We start from the raw sequence: 22,365 nt of genomic DNA on the forward strand, positions 1-22,365 counted from the left end.
AATAGTATGTTTGACTTGGTACGAATATCGTACAGCCCGGTTTCTGCAAAATATGGTGATCAGTGAGTGTTGTTGATGGATCCTGTGGTGCAATCTGTTAGCGTGTTGTACTTAAACAGCAATATACAGCAAATAGATGACAAGGTTATGAGTTCAAGCCCCACTAGGAGCAAGTATTGTTCTTGAAGCCTCTGCCTGTCTATTTCTTGTCCGGAAAATGATAATTTATTCAAGCCATTTAGGAGTACAATTCATTGGTAATAGGTATGTCATTCAGATGACAGGTCAGAGTGCAGGCAGAGATAGAATACAAATTCATAGCCTTCTGTATCACCAACTATGCAGGATGGCAAGCCTGCTCGAAATTCCAAGCGGATGGTTGTTTGCGAAGTGAGTTGGTGCTTCGGCAGAGAAAATAATCACCTAACGTGGGGCTCGAACCCACGACCCTGAGATTAAGAGTCTCATGCTCTACCGACTGAGCTAGCCAGGTGACTCAATAGTATTTTTGACTTGGTATGAATATCGTACAGCCCAGTTTCTGCAAAATATGGTGATCAGTGAGGGTTGTTGATGGATCCTGTGGTGCAATCTGTTAGCGTGTTGTACTTATACAGCAGTATACAGCAATTAGATGACAAGGTTATGAGTTCAAGCCCCACGAGGAGCAAGTATTGTTCTTGAAGCCTCTGCCTGTCTATTTCTTGTCCGGAAAATGATAATTTATTCAAGCCATTTAGGAGTACAATTTATTGGTAATAGGTATGTCATTCAGATGACAGGTCAGAGTGCAGGCAGAGCTAGAATACAAATTCATAGCCTTCTGTATCACCAACTATGCAGAGTGGCAAGCCTGCTCGAAATTCCAAGCGGATGGTTGTTTGCGAAGTGAGTTGGTGCTTCGGCAGAGAAAATAATCACCTAACGTGGGGCTCACGACCCTGAGATTAAGAGTCTCATGCTCTACCGACTGAGCTAGCCAGGTACCTCAATGGTGATCTTGACTTGGTTTGAATATCGTACATCCCAGTTTCTGCAAAATATGGTGATCAGTGAGTGTTGTTGATGGATCCTGTGGTGCAATCTGTTAGTGTGTTGTACTTATACAGCAGTATAAAGCAATTAGATGACAAGGTTATGAGTTCAAGCCCCACCAGGAGCAAGTATTCTTCTTGCCTGTCTATTTCTTGTCCGGAAAATGATAATTTATTCAAGCCATTTAGGAGTACAATTCATTGGTAGTAGGTATGTCATTCAGATGACAGGTCAGAGTGCAGGCAGAGCTAGAATTCAAATTCATAGCCTTCTGTATCACCAACTATGCAGGGAGGCAAGCCTGCTCGAAATTCCAAGCGGATGGTTGTTTGCGAAGTGAGTTGGTGCTTCGGCAGAGAAAATAATCACCTAACGTGGGGCTCGTACCCACGACCCTGAGATTAAGAGTCTCATGCTCTACCGACTGAGCTAGCCAGGTACCTGAATAGTATTTTTGACTTGGTACGAATATCGTACAGCCCAGTTTCTGCAAAATATGGTGATCAGTGAGTGTTGTTGATGGATCCTGTGGTGCAATCTGTGAGCGTGTTTTACTTATACAGCAGTATACAGCAATTAGATGACAAGGTTATGAGTTCAAGCCCCACCAGGAGCAAGTATTGTTCTTGAAGCCTCTTCCTGTCTATTTCTTGTCCGGAAAATGATAATTTATTCAAGCCATTTAGGAGTACAATTCATTGGTAATAGGTATGTCATTGAGATGACAGGTCAGAGTGCAGGCAGAGATAGAATACAAATTCATAGCCTTCTGTATCACCAACTATGCAGGGAGGCAAGCCTGCTCAAAATTCCAAGCGGATGGTTGTTGGCGAAGTGAGTTGGTGCTTCGGCAGAGAAAATAATCACCTAACGTGGGGCTCGAACCCACGACCCTGAGATTAAGAGTCTCATGCTCTACCGACTGAGCTAGCCAGGTGCCTCAATAGTATTTTTGACTTGGTTTGAATATCGTACATCCCAGTTTCTGCAAAATATGGTGATCAGTGAGGGTTGTTGATGGATCCTGTGGTGCAATCTGTTAGCGTGTTGTACTTAAACAGCAGTATACAGCAATTAGATGACAAGGTTATGAGTTCAAGCCCCACTAGGAGCAAGTATTGTTCTTGAAGCCTCTGCCTGTCTATTTCTTGTCCGGAAAATGATAATTTATTCAAGCCATTTAGGAGTACAATTCATTGGTAATAGGTATGTCATTCAGATGACAGGTCAGAGTGCAGGCAGAGATAGAATACAAATTCATAGCCTTCTGTATCACCAACTATGCAGGGTGCTCGAAATTCCAAGCGGATGGTTGTTTGCGAAGTGAGTTGGTGCTTCGGCAGAGAAAATAATCACCCAGCGTGGGGCTCGAACCCACAACCCTGAGATTAAGAGTCTCATGCTCTACCGACTGAGCTAGCCAGGTACCTCAATGGTGATCTTGACTTGGTTTGAATATCGTACATCCCAGTTTCTGCAAAATATGGTGATCAGTGAGTGTTGTTGATGGATCCTGTGGTGCAATCTGTTAGCGTGTTGTACTTATACAGCAGTATAAAGCAATTAGATGACAAGGTTATGAGTTCAAGCCCCACCAGGAGCAAGTATTCTTCTTGCCTGTCTATTTCTTGTCCGGAAAATGATAATTTATTCAAGCCATTTAGGAGTACAATTCATTGGTAGTAGGTATGTCATTCAGATGACAGGTCAGAGTGCAGGCAGAGCTAGAATACAAATTCATAGCCTTCTGTATCACCAACTATGCAGGGAGGCAAGCCTGCTCGAAATTCCAAGCGGATGGTTGTTTGCGAAGTGAGTTGGTGCTTCGGCAGAGAAAATAATCACCTAACGTGGGGCTCGTACCCACGACCCTGAGATTAAGAGTCTCATGCTCTACCGACTGAGCTAGCCAGGTACCTGAATAGTATTTTTGACTTGGTACGAATATCGTACAGCCCAGTTTCTGCAAAATATGGTGATCAGTGAGTGTTGTTGATGGATCCTGTGGTGCAATCTGTGAGCGTGTTGTACTTATACAGCAGTATACAGCAATTAGATGACAAGGTTATGAGTTCAAGCCCCACCAGGAGCAAGTATTGTTCTTGAAGCCTCTTCCTGTCTATTTCTTGTCCGGAAAATGATAATTTATTCAAGCCATTTAGGAGTACAATTCATTGGTAATAGGTATGTCATTGAGATGACAGGTCAGAGTGCAGGCAGAGATAGAATACAAATTCATAGCCTTCTGTATCACCAACTATGCAGGGTGGCAAGCCTGTCGAAATTCCAAGCGGATGGTTGTTTGCGAAGTGAGTTGGTGCTTCGGCAGAGAAAATAATCACCTAACGTGGGGCTCACGACCCTGAGATTAAGAGTCTCATGCTCTACCGACTGAGCTAGCCAGGTACCTCAATGGTGATCTTGACTTGGTTTGAATATCGTACATCCCAGTTTCTGTAAAATATGGTGATCAGTGAGTGTTGTTGATGGATCCTGTGGTGCAATCTGTTAGCGTGTTGTACTTATACAGCAGTATAAAGCAATTAGATGACAAGGTTATGAGTTCAAGCCCCACCAGGAGCAAGTATTCTTCTTGCCTGTCTATTTCTTGTCCGGAAAATGATAATTTATTCAAGCCATTTAGGAGTACAATTCATTGGTAATAGGTATGTCACTCAGATGACAGGTCAGAGTGCAGGCAGAGATAGAATACAAATTCATAGCCTTCTGTATCACCAACTATGCAGGAAGGCAAGCCTGCTCGAAATTCCAAGCGGATGGTTGTTTGCGAAGTGAGTTGGTGCTTCGGCAGAGAAAATAATCACCTAACGTGGGGCTCGAACCCACGACCCTGAGATTAAGAGTCTCATGCTCTACCGACTGAGCTAGCCAGGTGCCTCAATAGTGTTTTTGACTTGGTACGAATATCGTACAGCCCAGTTTCTGCAAAATATGGTGATCAGTGAGTGTTGTTGATGGATCCTGTGGTGCAATCTGTTAGCGTGTTGTACTTATACAGCAGTATACAGCAATTAGATGACAAGGTTATGAGTTCAAGCCCCACCAGGAGCAAGTATTGTTCTTGAAGCCTCTGCCTGTCTATTTCTTGTCCGGAAAATGATAATTTATTCAAGCCATTTAGGAGTACAATTCATTGGTAGTAGGTATGTCATTCAGATGACAGGTCAGAGTGCAGGCAGAGCTAGAATACAAATTCATAGCCTTCTGTATCACCAACCATGCAGAGTGGCAAGCCTGTTCGAAATTCCAAGCGGATGGTTGTTTGCGAAGTGAGTTGGTGCTTCGGCAGAGAAAATAATCACCTAACGTGGGGCTCGAACCCACGACCCTGAGATTAAGAGTCTCATGCTCTACCGACTGAGCTAGCCAGGTGCCTCAATGGTGATTTTGACTTGGTTTGAATATCGTACATCCCAGTTTCTGCAAAATATGGTGATCAGTGAGTGTTGTTGATGGATCCTGTGGGGCAATCTGTTAGCGTGTTGTACTTATACAGCAGTATACAGCAATTAGATGACAAGGTTATGAGTTCAAGCCCCACCAGGAGCAAGTATTGTTCTTGAAGCCTCTGCCTGTCTATTTCTTGTCCGGAAAATGATAATTTATTCAAGCCATTTAGGAGTACAATTCATTGGTAATAGGTATGTCATTCAGATGACAGGTCAGAGTGCAGGCAGAGATAGAATACAAATTCATAGCCTTCTGTATCACCAACTATGCAGGGAGGCAAGCCTGCTCGAAATTCCAAGCGGATGGTTGTTTGCGAAGTGAGTTGGTGCTTCGGCAGAGAAAATAATCACCTAACGTGGGGCTCGTACCCACGACCCTGAGATTAAGAGTCTCATGCTCTACCGACTGAGCTAGCCAGGTGCCTCAATAGTATTTTTGACTTGGTATGAATATCGTACAGCCCAGTTTCTGCAAAATATGGTGATCAGTGAGGGTTGTTGATGGATCCTGTGGTGCAATCTGTTAGCGTGTTGTACTTATACAGCAGTATACAGCAATTAGATGACAAGGTTATGAGTTCAAGCCCCACCAGGAGCAAGTATTGTTCTTGAAGCCTCTGCCTGTCTATTTCTTGTCCGGAAAATGATAATTTATTCAAGCCATTTAGGAGTACAATTCATTGGTAATAGGTATGTCATTCAGATGACAGGTCAGAGTGCAGGCAGAGCTAGAATACAAATTCATAGCCTTCTGTATCACCAACTATGCAGAGTGGCAAGCCTGCTCGAAATTCCAAGCGGATGGTTGTTTGCGAAGTGAGTTGGTGCTTCGGCAGAGAAAATAATCACCTAACGTGGGGCTAACGACCCTGAGATTAAGAGTCTCATGCTCTACCGACTGAGCTAGCCAGGTACCTCAATGGTGATCTTGACTTGGTTTGAATATCGTACATCCCAGTTTCTGCAAAATATGGTGATCAGTGAGTGTTGTTGATGGATCCTGTGGTGCAATCTGTTACCGTGTTGTACTTATACAGCAGTATAAAGCAATTAGATGACAAGGTTATGAGTTCAAGCCCCACCAGGAGCAAGTATTCTTCTTGCCTGTCTATTTCTTGTCCGGAAAATGATAATTTATTCAAGCCATTTAGGAGTACAATTCATTGGTAATAGGTATGTCATTCAGATGACAGGTCAGAGTGCAGGCAGAGATAGAATACAAATTCATAGCCTTCTGTATCACCAACTATGCAGGAAGGCAAGCCTGCTCGAAATTCCAAGCGGATGGTTGTTTGCGAAGTGAGTTGGTGCTTCGGCAGAGAAAATAATCACCTAACGTGGGGCTCACGACCCTGAGATTAAGAGTCTCATGCTCTACCGACTGAGCTAGCCAGGTACCTCAATGGTGATCTTGACTTGGTTTGAATATCGTACATCCCAGTTTCTGCAAAATATGGTGATCAGTGAGTGTTGTTGATGGATCCTGTGGTGCAATCCTTAAACTGGGATGTACGATTTTCAAACCAAGTCAAGATCACCATTGAGGTACCTGGCTAGCTCAGTCGGTAGAGCATGAGACTCTTAATCTCAGGGTCGTGAGTTGGTGCTTCGGCAGAGAAAATAATTACCCAACGTCGGGCTCGAACCCTCGACCCTGAGATTAAGAGTCTCATGCTCTACCGACTGAGCTAGCCAGGTACCTCAATGGTGCTCTTGACTTGGTTTGAAAATCGTACATCCCAGTTTCTGCAAAATATGGTGATCAGTGAGGGTTGTTGATGGATCCTGTGGTGCAATCTGTTAGCGTGTTGTACTTATACAGCAGTATACAGCAATTAGATGACAAGGTTATGAGTTCAAGCCCCACCAGGAGCAAGTATTGTTCTTGAAGCCTCTGCCTGTCTATTTCTTGTCCGGAAAATGATAATTTATTCAAGCCATTTAGGAGTACAATTCATTGGTAATAGGTATGTCATTCAGATAACAGGTCAGAGTGCAGGCAGAGCTAGAATACAAATTCATAGCCTTCTGTATCACCAACTATGCAGAGTGGCAAGCCTGCTCGAAATTCCAAGCGGATGGTTGTTTGCGAAGTGAGTTGGTGCTTCGGCAGAGAAAATAATCACCTAACGTGGGGCTAACGACCCTGAGATTAAGAGTCTCATGCTCTACCGACTGAGCTAGCCAGGTACCTCAATGGTGATCTTGACTTGGTTTGAATATCGTACATCCCAGTTTCTGCAAAATATGGTGATCAGTGAGTGTTGTTGATGGATCCTGTGGTGCAATCTGTTACCGTGTTGTACTTATACAGCAGTATAAAGCAATTAGATGACAAGGTTATGAGTTCAAGCCCCACCAGGAGCAAGTATTCTTCTTGCCTGTCTATTTCTTGTCCGGAAAATGATAATTTATTCAAGCCATTTAGGAGTACAATTCATTGGTAATAGGTATGTCATTCAGATGACAGGTCAGAGTGCAGGCAGAGATAGAATACAAATTCATAGCCTTCTGTATCACCAACTATGCAGGAAGGCAAGCCTGCTCGAAATTCCAAGCGGATGGTTGTTTGCGAAGTGAGTTGGTGCTTCGGCAGAGAAAATAATCACCTAACGTGGGGCTCACGACCCTGAGATTAAGAGTCTCATGCTCTACCGACTGAGCTAGCCAGGTACCTCAATGGTGATCTTGACTTGGTTTGAATATCGTACATCCCAGTTTCTGCAAAATATGGTGATCAGTGAGTGTTGTTGATGGATCCTGTGGTGCAATCCTTAAACTGGGATGTACGATTTTCAAACCAAGTCAAGATCACCATTGAGGTACCTGGCTAGCTCAGTCGGTAGAGCATGAGACTCTTAATCTCAGGGTCGTGAGTTGGTGCTTCGGCAGAGAAAATAATTACCCAACGTCGGGCTCGAACCCACGACCCTGAGATTAAGAGTCTCATGCTCTACCGACTGAGCTAGCCAGGTACCTCAATGGTGCTCTTGACTTGGTTTGAAAATCGTACATCCCAGTTTCTGCAAAATATGGTGATCAGTGAGTGTTGTTGATGGATCCTGTGGTGCAATCTGTTAGCGTGTTGTACTTATACAGCAGTATAAAGCAATTAGATGACAAGGTTATGAGTTCAAGCCCCACCAGGAGCAAGTATTCTTCTTGCCTGTCTATTTCTTGTCCGGAAAATGATAATTTATTCAAGCCATTTAGGAGTACAATTCATTGGTAATAGGTGTGTCATTCAGATGACAGGTCAGAGTGCAGGCAGAGATAGAATACAAATTCATAGCCTTCTGTATCACCAACTATGCAGGGAGGCAAGCCTGCTCGAAATTCCAAGCGGATGGTTGTTTGCGAAGTGAGTTGGTGCTTCGGCAGAGAAAATAATCACCTAACGTGGGGCTCGAACCCACGACCCTGAGATTAAGAGTCTCATGCTCTACCGACTGAGCTAGCCAGGTGCCTCAATGGTGATTTTGACTTGGTTTGAATATCGTACATCCCAGTTTCTGCAAAATATGGTGATCAGTGAGGGTTGTTGATGGATCCTGTGGTGCAATCTGTTAGCGTGTTGTACTTAAACAGCAATATACAGCAATTAGATGACAAGGTTATGAGTTCAAGCCCCACTAGGAGCAAGTATTGTTCTTGAAGCCTCTGCCTGTCTATTTCTTGTCCGGAAAATGGTAATTTATTCAAGCCATTTAGGAGTACAATTCATTGGTAATAGGTATGTCATTCAGATGACAGGTCAGAGTGCAGGCAGAGATAGAATACAAATTCATAGCCTTCTGTATCACCAACTATGCAGGGTGGCAAGCCTGCTCGAAATTCCAAGCGGATGGTTGTTTGCGAAGTGAGTTGGTGCTTCGGCAGAGAAAATAATCACCGAGCGTGGGGCTCGAACCCACGACCCTGAGATTAAGAGTCTCATGCTCTACCGACTGAGCTAGCCAGGTACCTCAATGGTGATCTTGACTTGGTTTGAATATCGTACATCCCAGTTTCTGCAAAATATGGTGATCAGTGAGTGTTGTTGATGGATCCTGTGGTGCAATCCTTAAACTGGGATGTACGATTTTCAAACCAAGTCAAGATCACCATTGAGGTACCTGGCTAGCTCAGTCGGTAGAGCATGAGACTCTTAATCTCAGGGTCGTGAGTTGGTGCTTCGGCAGAGAAAATAATTACCCAACGTCGGGCTCGAACCCACGACCCTGAGATTAAGAGTCTCATGCTCTACCGACTGAGCTAGCCAGGTACCTCAATGGTGCTCTTGACTTGGTTTGAATATCGTACATCCCAGTTTCTGCAAAATATGGTGATCAGTGAGTGTTGTTGATGGATCCTGTGGTGCAATCTGTTAGCGTGTTGTACTTATACAGCAGTATAAAGCAATTAGATGACAAGGTTATGAGTTCAAGCCCCACCAGGAGCAAGTATTCTTCTTGCCTGTCTATTTCTTGTCCGGAAAATGATAATTTATTCAAGCCATTTAGGAGTACAATTCATTGGTAATAGGTATGTCATTCAGATGACAGGTCAGAGTGCAGGCAGAGATAGAATACAAATTCATAGCCTTCTGTATCACCAACTATGCAGGGAGGCAAGCCTGCTCAAAATTCCAAGCGGATGGTTGTTGGCGAAGTGAGTTGGTGCTTCGGCAGAGAAAATAATCACCTAACGTGGGGCTCGAACCCACGACCCTGAGATTAAGAGTCTCATGCTCTACCGACTGAGCTAGCCAGGTGCCTCAATAGTATTTTTGACTTGGTTTGAATATCGTACATCCCAGTTTCTGCAAAATATGGTGATCAGTGAGGGTTGTTGATGGATCCTGTGGTGCAATCTGTTAGCGTGTTGTACTTAAACAGCAGTATACAGCAATTAGATGACAAGGTTATGAGTTCAAGCCCCACTAGGAGCAAGTATTGTTCTTGAAGCCTCTGCCTGTCTATTTCTTGTCCGGAAAATGATAATTTATTCAAGCCATTTAGGAGTACAATTCATTGGTAATAGGTATGTCATTCAGATGACAGGTCAGAGTGCAGGCAGAGCTAGAATACAAATTCATAGCCTTCTGTATCACCAACTATGCAGAGTGGCAAGCCTGCTCGAAATTCCAAGCGGATGGTTGTTTGCGAAGTGAGTTGGTGCTTCGGCAGAGAAAATAATCACCTAACGTGGGGCTCACGACCCTGAGATTAAGAGTCTCATGCTCTACCGACTGAGCTAGCCAGGTACCTCAATGGTGATCTTGACTTGGTTTGAATATCGTACATCCCAGTTTCTGCAAAATATGGTGATCAGTGAGTGTTGTTGATGGATCCTGTGGTGCAATCTGTTACCGTGTTGTACTTATACAGCAGTATAAAGCAATTAGATGACAAGGTTATGAGTTCAAGCCCCACCAGGAGCAAGTATTCTTCTTGCCTGTCTATTTCTTGTCCGGAAAATGATAATTTATTCAAGCCATTTAGGAGTACAATTCATTGGTAATAGGTATGTCATTCAGATGACAGGTCAGAGTGCAGGCAGAGCTAGAATACAAATTCATAGCCTTCTGTATCACCAACAATGCAGAGTGGCAAGCCTGCTCGAAATTCCAAGCGGATGGTTGTTTGCGAAGTGAGTTGGTGCTTCGGCAGAGAAAATAATCACCTAACGTGGGGCTCACGACCCTGAGATTAAGAGTCTCATGCTCTACCGACTGAGCTAGCCAGGTGCCTCAATAGTGTTTTTGACTTGGTACGAATATCGTACAGCCCAGTTTCTGCAAAATATGGTGATCAGTGAGTGTTGTTGATGGATCCTGTGGTGCAATCTGTTAGCGTGTTGTACTTATACAGCAGTATACAGCAATTAGATGCGAAGGTTATGAGTTCAAGCCCCCCAGGAGCAAGTATTCTTCTTGAAGCCTCTGCCTGTCTATTTCTTGTCCAGAAAAGGAGCATTTATTCAATCCATTTAGGAGTACAATTCATTGGTAATAGGTATGTCATTCAGATGACAGGTAAGAGTGCAGGCAGAGCTAGAATACAAATTCATAGCCTTCTGTATCACCCGCTATGCAGGCTAGCAAGCCTGCTCGAAATTCCAAGAGGATGGCTGTTTCCGAAGTGAGTTGGTGCTTCGGCAGCGAAATCATTCACCTAACGTGGGGCTCGAACCCACAACCCTGAGATTAAGAGTCTCATGCTCTACCGAGTGATCTAGCCAGGTACCTGAATAATATTTTTGACTTGGTACGAATATCGTACAGCCCCGTTTCTGCAAAATATGGTGATCAGTGAGTGTTGTTGATGGATCCTGTGGTGCAATCTGTTAGCGTGTTGTACTTATACAGCAGTATACAGCAATTAGATGACAAGGTTATGAGTTCAAGCCCCAAGCAAGTATTCTTTTTGAAGCCTCTGCCTGTCTATTTCTTGTCCGGAAAATGATAATTTATTCAAGCCATTTAGGAGTACAATTCATTGGTAATAGGTATGTCATTGAGATGACAGGTCAGAGTGCAGGCAGAGATAGAATACAAATTCATAGCCTTCTGTATCACCAATTATGCAAGCCTGCTCGAAATTCCAAGCGGATGGTTGTTTGCGAAGTGAGTTGGTGCTTCGGCAGAGAAAATAATCACCCAGCGTGGGGCTCAAACCCACGACCCTGAGATTAAGAGTCTCATGCTCTACCGACTGAGCTAGCCAGGTACCTCAATGGTGATCTTGACTTGGTTTGAATATCGTACATCCCAGTTTCTGCAAAATATGGTGATCAGTGAGTGTTGTTGATGGATCCTGTGGTGCAATCTGTTAGCGTGTTGTACTTATACAGCAGTATAAAGCAATTAGATGACAAGGTTATGAGTTCAAGCCCCACCAGGAGCAAGTATTCTTCTTGCCTGTCTATTTCTTGTCCGGAAAATGATAATTTATTCAAGCCATTTAGGAGTACAATTCATTGGTAATAGGTATGTCATTCAGATGACAGGTCAGAGTGCAGGCAGAGATAGAATACAAATTCATAGCCTTCTGTATCACCAACTATGCAGGGAGGCAAGCCTGCTCAAAATTCCAAGCGGATGGTTGTTGGCGAAGTGAGTTGGTGCTTCGGCAGAGAAAATAATCACCTAACGTGGGGCTCGAACCCACGACCCTGAGATTAAGAGTCTCATGCTCTACCGACTGAGCTAGCCAGGTGCCTCAATAGTATTTTTGACTTGGTTTGAATATCGTACATCCCAGTTTCTGCAAAATATGGTGATCAGTGAGGGTTGTTGATGGATCCTGTGGTGCAATCTGTTAGCGTGTTGTACTTAAACAGCAGTATACAGCAATTAGATGACAAGGTTATGAGTTCAAGCCCCACTAGGAGCAAGTATTGTTCTTGAAGCCTCTGCCTGTCTATTTCTTGTCCGGAAAATGATAATTTATTCAAGCCATTTAGGAGTACAATTCATTGGTAATAGGTATGTCATTCAGATGACAGGTCAGAGTGCAGGCAGAGCTAGAATACAAATTCATAGCCTTCTGTATCACCAACTATGCAGAGTGGCAAGCCTGCTCGAAATTCCAAGCGGATGGTTGTTTGCGAAGTGAGTTGGTGCTTCGGCAGAGAAAATAATCACCTAACGTGGGGCTCACGACCCTGAGATTAAGAGTCTCATGCTCTACCGACTGAGCTAGCCAGGTACCTCAATGGTGATCTTGACTTGGTACGAATATCGTACATCCCAGTTTCTGCAAAATATGGTGATCAGTGAGTGTTGTTGATGGATCCTGTGGTGCAATCTGTTACCGTGTTGTACTTATACAGCAGTATAAAGCAATTAGATGACAAGGTTATGAGTTCAAGCCCCACCAGGAGCAAGTATTCTTCTTGCCTGTCTATTTCTTGTCCGGAAAATGATAATTTATTCAAGCCATTTAGGAGTACAATTCATTGGTAATAGGTATGTCATTCAGATGACAGGTCAGAGTGCAGGCAGAGCTAGAATACAAATTCATAGCCTTCTGTATCACCAACAATGCAGAGTGGCAAGCCTGCTCGAAATTCCAAGCGGATGGTTGTTTGCGAAGTGAGTTGGTGCTTCGGCAGAGAAAATAATCACCTAACGTGGGGCTCACGACCCTGAGATTAAGAGTCTCATGCTCTACCGACTGAGCTAGCCAGGTGCCTCAATAGTGTTTTTGACTTGGTACGAATATCGTACAGCCCAGTTTCTGCAAAATATGGTGATCAGTGAGTGTTGTTGATGGATCCTGTGGTGCAATCTGTTAGCGTGTTGTACTTATACAGCAGTATACAGCAATTAGATGCGAAGGTTATGAGTTCAAGCCCCCCAGGAGCAAGTATTCTTCTTGAAGCCTCTGCCTGTCTATTTCTTGTCCAGAAAAGGAGCATTTATTCAATCCATTTAGGAGTACAATTCATTGGTAATAGGTATGTCATTCAGATGACAGGTAAGAGTGCAGGCAGAGCTAGAATACAAATTCATAGCCTTCTGTATCACCCGCTATGCAGGCTAGCAAGCCTGCTCGAAATTCCAAGAGGATGGCTGTTTCCGAAGTGAGTTGGTGCTTCGGCAGCGAAATCATTCACCTAACGTGGGGCTCGAACCCACAACCCTGAGATTAAGAGTCTCATGCTCTACCGAGTGATCTAGCCAGGTACCTGAATAATATTTTTGACTTGGTACGAATATCGTACAGCCCCGTTTCTGCAAAATATGGTGATCAGTGAGTGTTGTTGATGGATCCTGTGGTGCAATCTGTTAGCGTGTTGTACTTATACAGCAGTATACAGCAATTAGATGACAAGGTTATGAGTTCAAGCCCCAAGCAAGTATTCTTTTTGAAGCCTCTGCCTGTCTATTTCTTGTCCGGAAAATGATAATTTATTCAAGCCATTTAGGAGTACAATTCATTGGTAATAGGTATGTCATTGAGATGACAGGTCAGAGTGCAGGCAGAGATAGAATACAAATTCATAGCCTTCTGTATCACCAATTATGCAAGCCTGCTCGAAATTCCAAGCGGATGGTTGTTTGCGAAGTGAGTTGGTGCTTCGGCAGAGAAAATAATCACCCAGCGTGGGGCTCAAACCCACGACCCTGAGATTAAGAGTCTCATGCTCTACCGACTGAGCTAGCCAGGTACCTCAATGGTGATCTTGACTTGGTTTGAATATCGTACATCCCAGTTTCTGCAAAATATGGTGATCAGTGAGTGTTGTTGATGGATCCTGTGGTGCAATCTGTTAGCGTGTTGTACTTATACAGCAGTATACAGCAATTAGATGACAAGGTTATGAGTTCAAGCCCCAAGCAAGTATTCTTTTTGAAGCCTCTGCCTGTCTATTTCTTGTCCGGAAAATGATAATTTATTCAAGCCATTTAGGACAACAATTCATTGGTAATAGGTATGTCATTGAGATGACAGGTCAGAGTGCAGGCAGAGATAGAATACAAATTCATAGCCTTCTGTATAACCAACTATGCAGAGTGGCAAGCCTGCTCGAAATTCCAAGCGGATGGTTGTTTGCGAAGTGAATTGGTGCTTCGGCAGAGAAAATAATCACCTAACGTGGAGCTCGAACCCACGACCCTGAGATTAAGAGTCTCATGGTCTACCAACTGAGCTAGCCAGGTGCCTCAATTGTGAATTTGACTTGGTTTGAATATCGTACATCCCTGTTTCTGCAAAATATGGTGATCAGTGAGTGTTGTTGATGGATCCTGTGGTGCAATCTGTTAGCGTGTTGTACTTATACAGCAGTATACAGCAATTAGATGGCAAGGTTATGAGTTCAAGCCCCACCAGGAGCAAGTTTTCTTCTTGCCTGTCTATTTCTTGTCCGGAAAATAATAATTTATTCAAGCCTTTTAGGAGTACAATTCATTGGTAATAGGTATGTCATTCAGATGACAGGTCAGAGTGCAGGCAGAGGTAGAATACAAATTCATAGCCTTCTGTATCACCAACTATGCAGGGTGGCAAGCCTGCTCGAAATTCCAAGCGGATGGTTGTTTGCCAAGTGAGTTGGTGCTTCGGCAGAGAAAATAATTACCCAGCGTGGGGCTCAAACCCACGACCCTGAGATTAAGAGTCTTATGCTCTACCGACTGAGCTAGCCAGGTACCTCAATGGTGATCTTGACTTGGTTTGAATATCGTACATCCCAGTTTCTGCAAAATATGGTGATCAGTGAGTGTTGTTGATGGATCCTGTGGTGCAATCTGTTAGCGTGTTGTACTTATACAGCAGTATACAGCAATTAGATGACAAGGTTATGAGTTCAAGCCCCACCAGGAGCAAGTATTGTTCTTGAAGCCTCTGCCTGTCTATTTCTTGTCCGGAAAATGATAATTTATTCAAGCCATTTAGGAGTACAATTCATTGGTAATAGGTATGTCATTGAGATGACAGGTCAGAGTGCAGGCAGAGATAGAATACAAATTCATAGCCTTCTGTATCACCAACTATGCAGAGTGGCAAGCCTGCTCGAAATTCCAAGCGGATGGTTGTTTGCGAAGTGAGTTGGTGCTTCGGCAGAGAAAATAATCACCTAACGTGGGGCTCGAACCCACGACCCTGAGATTAAGAGTCTCATGCTCTACCGACTGAGCTAGCCAGGTGCCTCAATAGTATTTTTGACTTGGTACGAATATCGTACAGCCCAGTTTCTGCAAAATATGGTGATCAGTGAGTGTTGTTGATGGATCCTGTGGTGCAATCTGTTAGCGTGTTGTACTTAAACAGCAGTATACAGCAATTAGATGACAAGGTTATGAGTTCAAGCCCCACTAGGAGCAAGTATTGTTCTTGAAGCCTCTGCCTGTCTATTTCTTGTCCGGAAAATGATAATTTATTCAAGCCATTTAGGAGTACAATTCATTGGTAATAGGTATGTCATTCAGATGACAGGTCAGAGTGCAGGCAGAGATAGAATACAAATTCATAGCCTTCTGTATCACCAACCATGCAGAGTGGCAAGCCTGTTCGAAATTCCAAGCGGATGGTTGTTTGCGAAGTGAGTTGGTGCTTCGGCAGAGAAAATAAATACCCAACGTGGGGCTCGAACCCACGATCCTGAGATTAAGAGTCTCATGCTCTACCGACTGAGCTAGCCAGGTACCTCAATGGCGATCTTGACTTGGTTTGAAAATCGTACATCCCAGTTTCTGCAAAATATGGTGATCAGTGAGTGTTGTTGATGGATCCTGTGGTGCAATCTGTTAGCGTGTTGTACTTATACAGCAGTATACAGCAATTAGATGACAAGGTTATGAGTTCAAGCCCCACCAGGAGCAAGTATTGTTCTTGAAGCCTCTGCCTGTCTATTTCTTGTCCGGAAAATGATAATTTATTCAAGCCATTTAGGAGTACAATTCATTGGTAATAGGTATGTCATTCAGATGACAGGTCAGAGTGCCGGCAGAGCTAGAATACAAATTCATAGCCTTCTGTATCACCAACCATGCAGAGTGGCAAGCCTGTTCGAAATTCCAAGCGGATGGTTGTTTGCGAAGTGAGTTGGTGCTTCGGCAGAGAAAATAATCACCTAACGTGGGGCTCGAACCCACGACCCTGAGATTAAGAGTCTCATGCTCTACCGACTGAGCTAGCCAGGTACCTGAATAGTATTTTTGACTTGGTACGAATATCGTACAGCCCAGTTTCTGCAAAATATGGTGATAAGTGAGTGTTGTTGATGGATCCTGTGGTGCAATCTGTTAGCGTGTTGTACTTATACAGCAGTATACAGCAATTAGATGACAAGGTTATGAGTTCAAGCCCCACTAGGAGCAAGTATTGTTCTTGAAGCCTCTGCCTGTCTATTTCTTGTCCGGAAAATGATAATTTATTCAAGCTATTTAGGAGTACAATTCATTGGTAATAGGTATGTCATTCAGATGAAAGGTCAGAGTGCCGGCAGAGCTAGAATACAAATTCATAGCCTTCTGTATCACCAACCATGCAGAGTGGCAAGCCTGCTCGAAATTCCAAGCGGATGGTTGTTTGCGAAGTGAGTTGGTGCTTCGGCAGAGAAAATAATCACCTAACGTGGGGCTCGAACCCACGACCCTGAGATTAAGAGTCTCATGCTCTACCGACTGAGCTAGCCAGGTACCTGAATAGTATTTTTGACTTGGTACGAATATCGTACAGCCCAGTTTCTGCAAAATATGGTGATCAGTGAGTGTTGTTGATGGATCCTGTGGTGCAATCTGTTAGCGTGTTGTACTTATACAGCAGTATAAAGCAATTAGATGACAAGGTTATGAGTTCAAGCCCCACCAGGAGCAAGTATTCTTCTTGCCTGTCTATTTCTTGTCCGGAAAATGATAATTTATTCAAGCCATTTAGGAGTACAATTCATTGGTAATAGGTATGTCATTCAGATGACAGGTCAGAAAGAAGGCAGAGATAGAATACAAATTCATAGCCTTCTGTATCACCAACTATGCAGGGAGGCAAGCCTGCTCGAAATTCCAAGCGAATGGTTGTTTGCGAAGTGAGTTGGTGCTTCGGCAGAGAAAATAATCACCTAACGTGGGGCTCACGACCCTGAGATTAAGAGTCTCATGCTCTACCGACTGAGCTAGCCAGGTACCTCAATGGTGATCTTGACTTGGTTTGAATATCGTACATCCCAGTTTCTGCAAAATATGGTGATCAGTGAGTGTTGTTGATGGATCCTGTGGTGCAATCTGTTAGCGTGTTGTACTTATACAGCAGTATAAAGCAATTAGATGACAAGGTTATGAGTTCAAGCCCCACCAGGAGCAAGTATTCTTCTTGCCTGTCTATTTCTTGTCCGGAAAATGATAATTTATTCAAGCCATTTAGGAGTACAATTCATTGGTAATAGGTATGTCATTGAGATGACAGGTCAGAGTGCAGGCAGAGATAGAATACAAATTCATTGCCTTCTGTATCACCAACTATGCAGGGAGGCAAGCCTGCTCGAAATTCCAAGCGGATGGTTGTTTGCGAAGTGAGTTGGTGCTTCGGCAGAGAAAATAATCACCTAACGTGGGGCTCGAACCCACGACCCTGAGATTAAGAGTCTCATGCTCTACCGACTGAGCTAGCCAGGTACCTGAATAGTATTTTTGACTTGGTACGAATATCGTACAGCCCAGTTTCTGCAAAATATGGTGATCAGTGAGTGTTGTTGATGGATCCTGTGGTGCAATCTGTTAGCGTGTTGTACTTATACAGCAGTATAAAGCAATTAGATGACAAGGTTATGAGTTCAAGCCCCACCAGGAGCAAGTATTCTTCTTGCCTGTCTATTTCTTGTCCGGAAAATGACAATTTATTCAAGCCATTTAGGAGTACAATTCATTGGTAATAGGTATGTCATTCAGATGACAGGTCAGAAAGAAGGCAGAGATAGAATACAAATTCATAGCCTTCTGTATCACCAACTATGCAGGGAGGCAAGCCTGCTCGAAATTCCAAGCGAATGGTTGTTTGCGAAGTGAGTTGGTGCTTCGGCAGAGAAAATAATCACCTAACGTGGGGCTCACGACCCTGAGATTAAGAGTCTCATGCTCTACCGACTGAGCTAGCCAGGTACCTCAATGGTGATCTTGACTTGGTTTGAATATCGTACATCCCAGTTTCTGCAAAATATGGTGATCAGTGAGTGTTGTTGATGGATCCTGTGGTGCAATCTGTTAGCGTGTTGTACTTATACAGCAGTATAAAGCAATTAGATGACAAGGTTATGAGTTCAAGCCCCACCAGGAGCAAGTATTCTTCTTGCCTGTCTATTTCTTGTCCGGAAAATGATAATTTATTCAAGCCATTTAGGAGTACAATTCATTGGTAATAGGTATGTCATTGAGATGACAGGTCAGAGTGCAGGCAGAGATAGAATACAAATTCATTGCCTTCTGTATCACCAACTATGCAGGGAGGCAAGCCTGCTCGAAATTCCAAGCGGATGGTTGTTTGCGAAGTGAGTTGGTGCTTCGGCAGAGAAAATAATCACCTAACGTGGGGCTCGAACCCACGACCCTGAGATTAAGAGTCTCATGCTCTACCGACTGAGCTAGCCAGGTGCCTCAATAGTATTTTTGACTTGGTACGAATATCATACAGCCCAGTTTCTGTAAAATATGGTGATCAGTGAGTGTTGTTGATGGATCCTGTGGTGCAATCTGTTAGCGTGTTGTACTTAAACAGCAGTATACAGCAATTAGATGACAAGGTTATGAGTTCAAGCCCCTAGGAGCAAGTATTGTTCTTGAAGCCTCTGCCTGTCTATTTCTTGTCCGGAAAATGATAATTTATTCAAGCCATTTAGGAGTACAATTCATTGGTAATAGGTATGTCATTCAGATGACAGGTCAGAGTGCAGGCAGAGATAGAATACAAATTCATAGCCTTCTGTATCACCAACCATGCAGAGTGGTGTTCATGAATTAATTATAGGAGAGACAAGAACAAGATGAGACTCTGGACAAGGCGGATACGGTATATTTGAGGCCTTTTAATCTAGCATAGTGATATTTGGCAAACGTGCAGCACGGCTCTCATCGTCCACTCTAAGGGAGGTTTCGGAAAAAGAGAACGTAACACATATTTGGGCAGTACATTTATACATTGAAATGACGTAGGTAGATTCTAGTAGTCCTGGCTCCTGGTTGGTTGTTCGTAGGTGATAGACAGTCCTCTCCAGCCTGTTGTCGGTATCTCATTGGTTCTGGACAGAGTTCTTTGTCTTTGTAGCCCATCCCAAAGGGTTTGGAGCAGTGTATATTCATGGGTTATCCGTGTGTTTAACAACAGTCCGTGAATGCGTCATTACATGTTTTAATATGTTATTACAACACCCCCTCTTCACGTCTACTAGACGTGACAAAACTAAATGTAAGAAAAATAGAATAGGACATTTTAGGAATTTTGTAGTCCCCCTCTTCACGTCTCCAAAGAGACGTGAAAATTACTCATATGTGCATGTTTCAAACTCCACCAGAGGATCCTCCTGTTGTATGAGGGGGAACATCAGTGCAGGGTCATTATTTGGTGCAATAGCAGAAGTAATGACTCGAGAAAGCAGGGAGCGGGCACATGGGATGCAACAACAGCCACAGAGGGTTAGTATTGCAACAAACACAGAGATAGAGACCAGAATAGAAGAGACCAGGACCTTATATTTACCAAATGCATCCATCCAGGAGTCCCACGTGCTGGTATCAACCCCAGAGTGGGATTTCATTTTACCATTCAGGGTACGTAGTCCTTCTAACGCAACAGTGAGACTGCCATCAGAGGCTGTATTATTGGGGATAAATGTGCAACATTGCTCCCCAAACATAAAACATATACCACCCTTCTCAGCCAGCAACATGTCAACGGCAATGCGATTTTGAAAAGCCATAAGGGAGGTAGCCGCCAGTTGACCATGTACGGCCTCAAAACCTTGTTGAGTCCAGTTCCCTAATTTTTGGACATTGAAATGTATATAGTTAATGCGGTCAACATTTTTATTCACAGTACACCACCAGCAGAGAGATGATTCAAAACCTGCGGCGACCTGGTCCACCAGCTTGTACTCATCAGGGACCCCCCTAGGAACACCTATAGCATCAATATATGTGGGATCCCCAACAGTCAGGGCTGCTTCCCGCTTGGTTCTGGTAGGCAGAAACTGTGGGTCCACAGCCTGTATCCGGGTCACCAAATCACCCACACCTATAGGGTAAACAGAGATAGGCAGTAGAAGTGTTACAAGCGCACAAGTACCCGTAGCCTTATTGGGAGGTCTGTCAAAAAGCCGAGGTCCCCCACACCACCACCAGATGTCAGCCCTGATCACTGGCTTAAAAACTCCAACTACTACGATAGTATTTGTACACCAACCAACAGGGAGCAAACCTAACTGTAGTATACCCCCTGTCATGTTAATACAGGCGAATTCGGCCCTGGCAACATCAGAGGAAAATACTGGTGCCCTGTCCGTAGCGGAGACAACAGGGTAAACTGCATCCCACAAGAAACAATTACCAGTCGGATTGTCTTGGTCCATAAGGGGCATTAAACATCCGATCTCGACAGTAGCCGGGACAATGCGGAGCAATGGTCGGGCACCCATGCAAACTACACAACTAGTGGGGGTAGTATTGGCTGCTTGTTCGGTCAATAATAGCCAATTGTTAGACAAACCTGAGATACCTGTAGCAACCCGAATGTTCTCATCCGGGGTAGGGGTGGTGACCACTAAAACAGCAGAACCCCACCCATCCCTGTGCTGGGGCAGGGTATGTGGCTTTGCCATATCGTCACGCACCGTCACAGAAGTAGGCTGTGGTTCTGGCGTAACACAGATATATAGTGTGAAATGGACTTCAGCCCTCTCGGTATCTACATATGGGGCCAACGTAAAAACCTGGCACCCCATAGTGGTTCCAGGTCGTACAATCAGCTTTAGTTGAAAACCAGTGCGTGAAAATGTAAGCCGTTTGCGCCATGCAAGAACAACCCGTCCCTTGGAATAGCTGGACCAGTCATGCCCCGTTTCTGCCACCAAGTTTTTCCAAGACCACTCACCATATCCCCCTTTGGTTATATACCAGTTAAAACTGGAATAGGTCCAGGCAGGCAGCCCCAAACTATTTTTCGCATGACCCAAAAGGCCCCAAGGCAGGTAAACAGTGGTGGTGGCATTGAAAGGCAAACACAGGGTGGTGCTCTTCAACTCCTGGGGGGTGCACTTAGTGATCCCCACCTCACGCCTAGAAACGGTATGGTCTTGTGGTAGATAAGAGGGAAAAGAGAGAGAGTTAGTTTCACCTGGCAGAGTAGAATTCAGTGTGTGAGTCTGTAGTGGGTGCCTCTGTTGGTTTATAAGCCATGTGAGTGTACATACAGTGACCCCTCCCATGAGAAGAAAAATAACAAACAGGGGTCCGGAGATCCCCAACCGCTCCCAAGGAGTACGGTGTGACTTAGTCAGTGAATATGGGGCTGAACCTCCCATTTCCCCTGACTAAGGAGGTGCAAGATTTGGGGCCGAATGTAGACCACTTAGGTCGGTTCTGACTTCCGTCAGTGTGCGGGAAGGGGTTGGAGCTGGTGTACAATGTGTGAGGTGGTGCCAAGGTGCGCCCAATTTACCTTTGACCTGGACTGAGTGTGAAGTAACTTCCTTCACTTCGTACGGACCAGTCCACCTGGGTTCCAGCCACTTTCTCTTGTGGACCTTCACCCTTACCCAGTCTCCAACCTTTACCTTCAGTGGCACTGGTTCCTCCGGCAGTTCTCCCTCCTGGACCTTTCGAACCTGGGCAGAGAGAGCTGCAGAAAGTTTCGTCAGTTCTCTTACATAGTTAGACATAGAAATTTGTTGCACATCAAGAGCGGGCATATGACCTCCCTCCCTTGGTGGGCCAGGCATGACTCTACCAGTCATTATCTCATGAGGAGAGAGATGGGTGCCTGACCCTGGTGAGGCTCTCATGGCCATCAACGCCAGGGGCAGGGCTTCGACCCATTTCAACTTCGACCCGGCACATACCTTAGCTATTTTGGACTTAAGCGTTTGATTCCCGCGTTCCACGAGACCTTGGGACTGTGGCCGATAGACAGACCCAAATTTGTGTGTGATGCCAAATCGCTCCTCCACCTTTCGCAGGTGCTGATTGCTGAAGTGGGAACCATTGTCGGAACGGATTTGACGCGGAACCCCATACCTGGGTATGAGTTCAGTTTGTAGCCATTTAATGACTGACCTCGCATCCTCTCTTGCCGTTGGGATTGCCTCTACCCATTTGGAAAACCTATCCACCATCACTAATAGATATCGTTTCCCATTGACCACATTATCCGCCCCCATGTCCGTGTAA

General features: G+C 44.4%; 23 non-coding genes across 23 annotated transcripts; all 23 read right to left on the reverse strand.

The window, feature by feature from the left end:
- Nucleotides 1–420: 420 nt before the first annotated feature.
- trnak-cuu lies at nt 421–493 on the reverse strand. The gene has a single exon. It is a non-coding gene; the product is annotated as a tRNA-Lys (tRNA).
- A 908-nt stretch (nt 494–1,401) lies between these two features.
- Nucleotides 1,402–1,474, reverse strand: trnak-cuu. The gene has a single exon. It is a non-coding gene; the product is annotated as a tRNA-Lys (tRNA).
- Nucleotides 1,475–1,899: 425 nt separating this feature from the next.
- Nucleotides 1,900–1,972, reverse strand: trnak-cuu. The gene has a single exon. It is a non-coding gene; the product is annotated as a tRNA-Lys (tRNA).
- Nucleotides 1,973–2,388: 416 nt separating this feature from the next.
- Nucleotides 2,389–2,461, reverse strand: trnak-cuu. Its single transcript has one exon. It is a non-coding gene; the product is annotated as a tRNA-Lys (tRNA).
- Nucleotides 2,462–2,877: 416 nt separating this feature from the next.
- trnak-cuu lies at nt 2,878–2,950 on the reverse strand. Its single transcript has one exon. It is a non-coding gene; the product is annotated as a tRNA-Lys (tRNA).
- A 907-nt stretch (nt 2,951–3,857) lies between these two features.
- Nucleotides 3,858–3,930, reverse strand: trnak-cuu. The gene has a single exon. It is a non-coding gene; the product is annotated as a tRNA-Lys (tRNA).
- A 425-nt stretch (nt 3,931–4,355) lies between these two features.
- On the reverse strand, nt 4,356–4,428 carry trnak-cuu. The gene has a single exon. It is a non-coding gene; the product is annotated as a tRNA-Lys (tRNA).
- Nucleotides 4,429–4,853: 425 nt separating this feature from the next.
- trnak-cuu lies at nt 4,854–4,926 on the reverse strand. Its single transcript has one exon. It is a non-coding gene; the product is annotated as a tRNA-Lys (tRNA).
- Nucleotides 4,927–7,407: 2,481 nt separating this feature from the next.
- trnak-cuu lies at nt 7,408–7,480 on the reverse strand. The gene has a single exon. It is a non-coding gene; the product is annotated as a tRNA-Lys (tRNA).
- Nucleotides 7,481–7,896: 416 nt separating this feature from the next.
- On the reverse strand, nt 7,897–7,969 carry trnak-cuu. Its single transcript has one exon. It is a non-coding gene; the product is annotated as a tRNA-Lys (tRNA).
- A 425-nt stretch (nt 7,970–8,394) lies between these two features.
- trnak-cuu lies at nt 8,395–8,467 on the reverse strand. Its single transcript has one exon. It is a non-coding gene; the product is annotated as a tRNA-Lys (tRNA).
- Nucleotides 8,468–8,696: 229 nt separating this feature from the next.
- Nucleotides 8,697–8,769, reverse strand: trnak-cuu. The gene has a single exon. It is a non-coding gene; the product is annotated as a tRNA-Lys (tRNA).
- Nucleotides 8,770–9,185: 416 nt separating this feature from the next.
- Nucleotides 9,186–9,258, reverse strand: trnak-cuu. The gene has a single exon. It is a non-coding gene; the product is annotated as a tRNA-Lys (tRNA).
- Nucleotides 9,259–11,142: 1,884 nt separating this feature from the next.
- On the reverse strand, nt 11,143–11,215 carry trnak-cuu. Its single transcript has one exon. It is a non-coding gene; the product is annotated as a tRNA-Lys (tRNA).
- Nucleotides 11,216–11,631: 416 nt separating this feature from the next.
- Nucleotides 11,632–11,704, reverse strand: trnak-cuu. The gene has a single exon. It is a non-coding gene; the product is annotated as a tRNA-Lys (tRNA).
- Nucleotides 11,705–13,588: 1,884 nt separating this feature from the next.
- Nucleotides 13,589–13,661, reverse strand: trnak-cuu. Its single transcript has one exon. It is a non-coding gene; the product is annotated as a tRNA-Lys (tRNA).
- Nucleotides 13,662–14,570: 909 nt separating this feature from the next.
- On the reverse strand, nt 14,571–14,643 carry trnak-cuu. The gene has a single exon. It is a non-coding gene; the product is annotated as a tRNA-Lys (tRNA).
- Nucleotides 14,644–15,068: 425 nt separating this feature from the next.
- trnak-cuu lies at nt 15,069–15,141 on the reverse strand. Its single transcript has one exon. It is a non-coding gene; the product is annotated as a tRNA-Lys (tRNA).
- Nucleotides 15,142–15,566: 425 nt separating this feature from the next.
- trnak-cuu lies at nt 15,567–15,639 on the reverse strand. Its single transcript has one exon. It is a non-coding gene; the product is annotated as a tRNA-Lys (tRNA).
- A 425-nt stretch (nt 15,640–16,064) lies between these two features.
- trnak-cuu lies at nt 16,065–16,137 on the reverse strand. Its single transcript has one exon. It is a non-coding gene; the product is annotated as a tRNA-Lys (tRNA).
- Nucleotides 16,138–16,562: 425 nt separating this feature from the next.
- trnak-cuu lies at nt 16,563–16,635 on the reverse strand. The gene has a single exon. It is a non-coding gene; the product is annotated as a tRNA-Lys (tRNA).
- An 899-nt stretch (nt 16,636–17,534) lies between these two features.
- trnak-cuu lies at nt 17,535–17,607 on the reverse strand. The gene has a single exon. It is a non-coding gene; the product is annotated as a tRNA-Lys (tRNA).
- An 899-nt stretch (nt 17,608–18,506) lies between these two features.
- Nucleotides 18,507–18,579, reverse strand: trnak-cuu. The gene has a single exon. It is a non-coding gene; the product is annotated as a tRNA-Lys (tRNA).
- Between the last annotated feature and the right edge of the window lie 3,786 nt (nt 18,580–22,365).

The sequence above is a fragment of the Oncorhynchus mykiss genome, unplaced genomic scaffold (genome assembly GCF_013265735.2).
Source record: "Oncorhynchus mykiss isolate Arlee unplaced genomic scaffold, USDA_OmykA_1.1 un_scaffold_218, whole genome shotgun sequence".
NCBI lineage: Eukaryota > Metazoa > Chordata > Actinopteri > Salmoniformes > Salmonidae > Oncorhynchus > Oncorhynchus mykiss.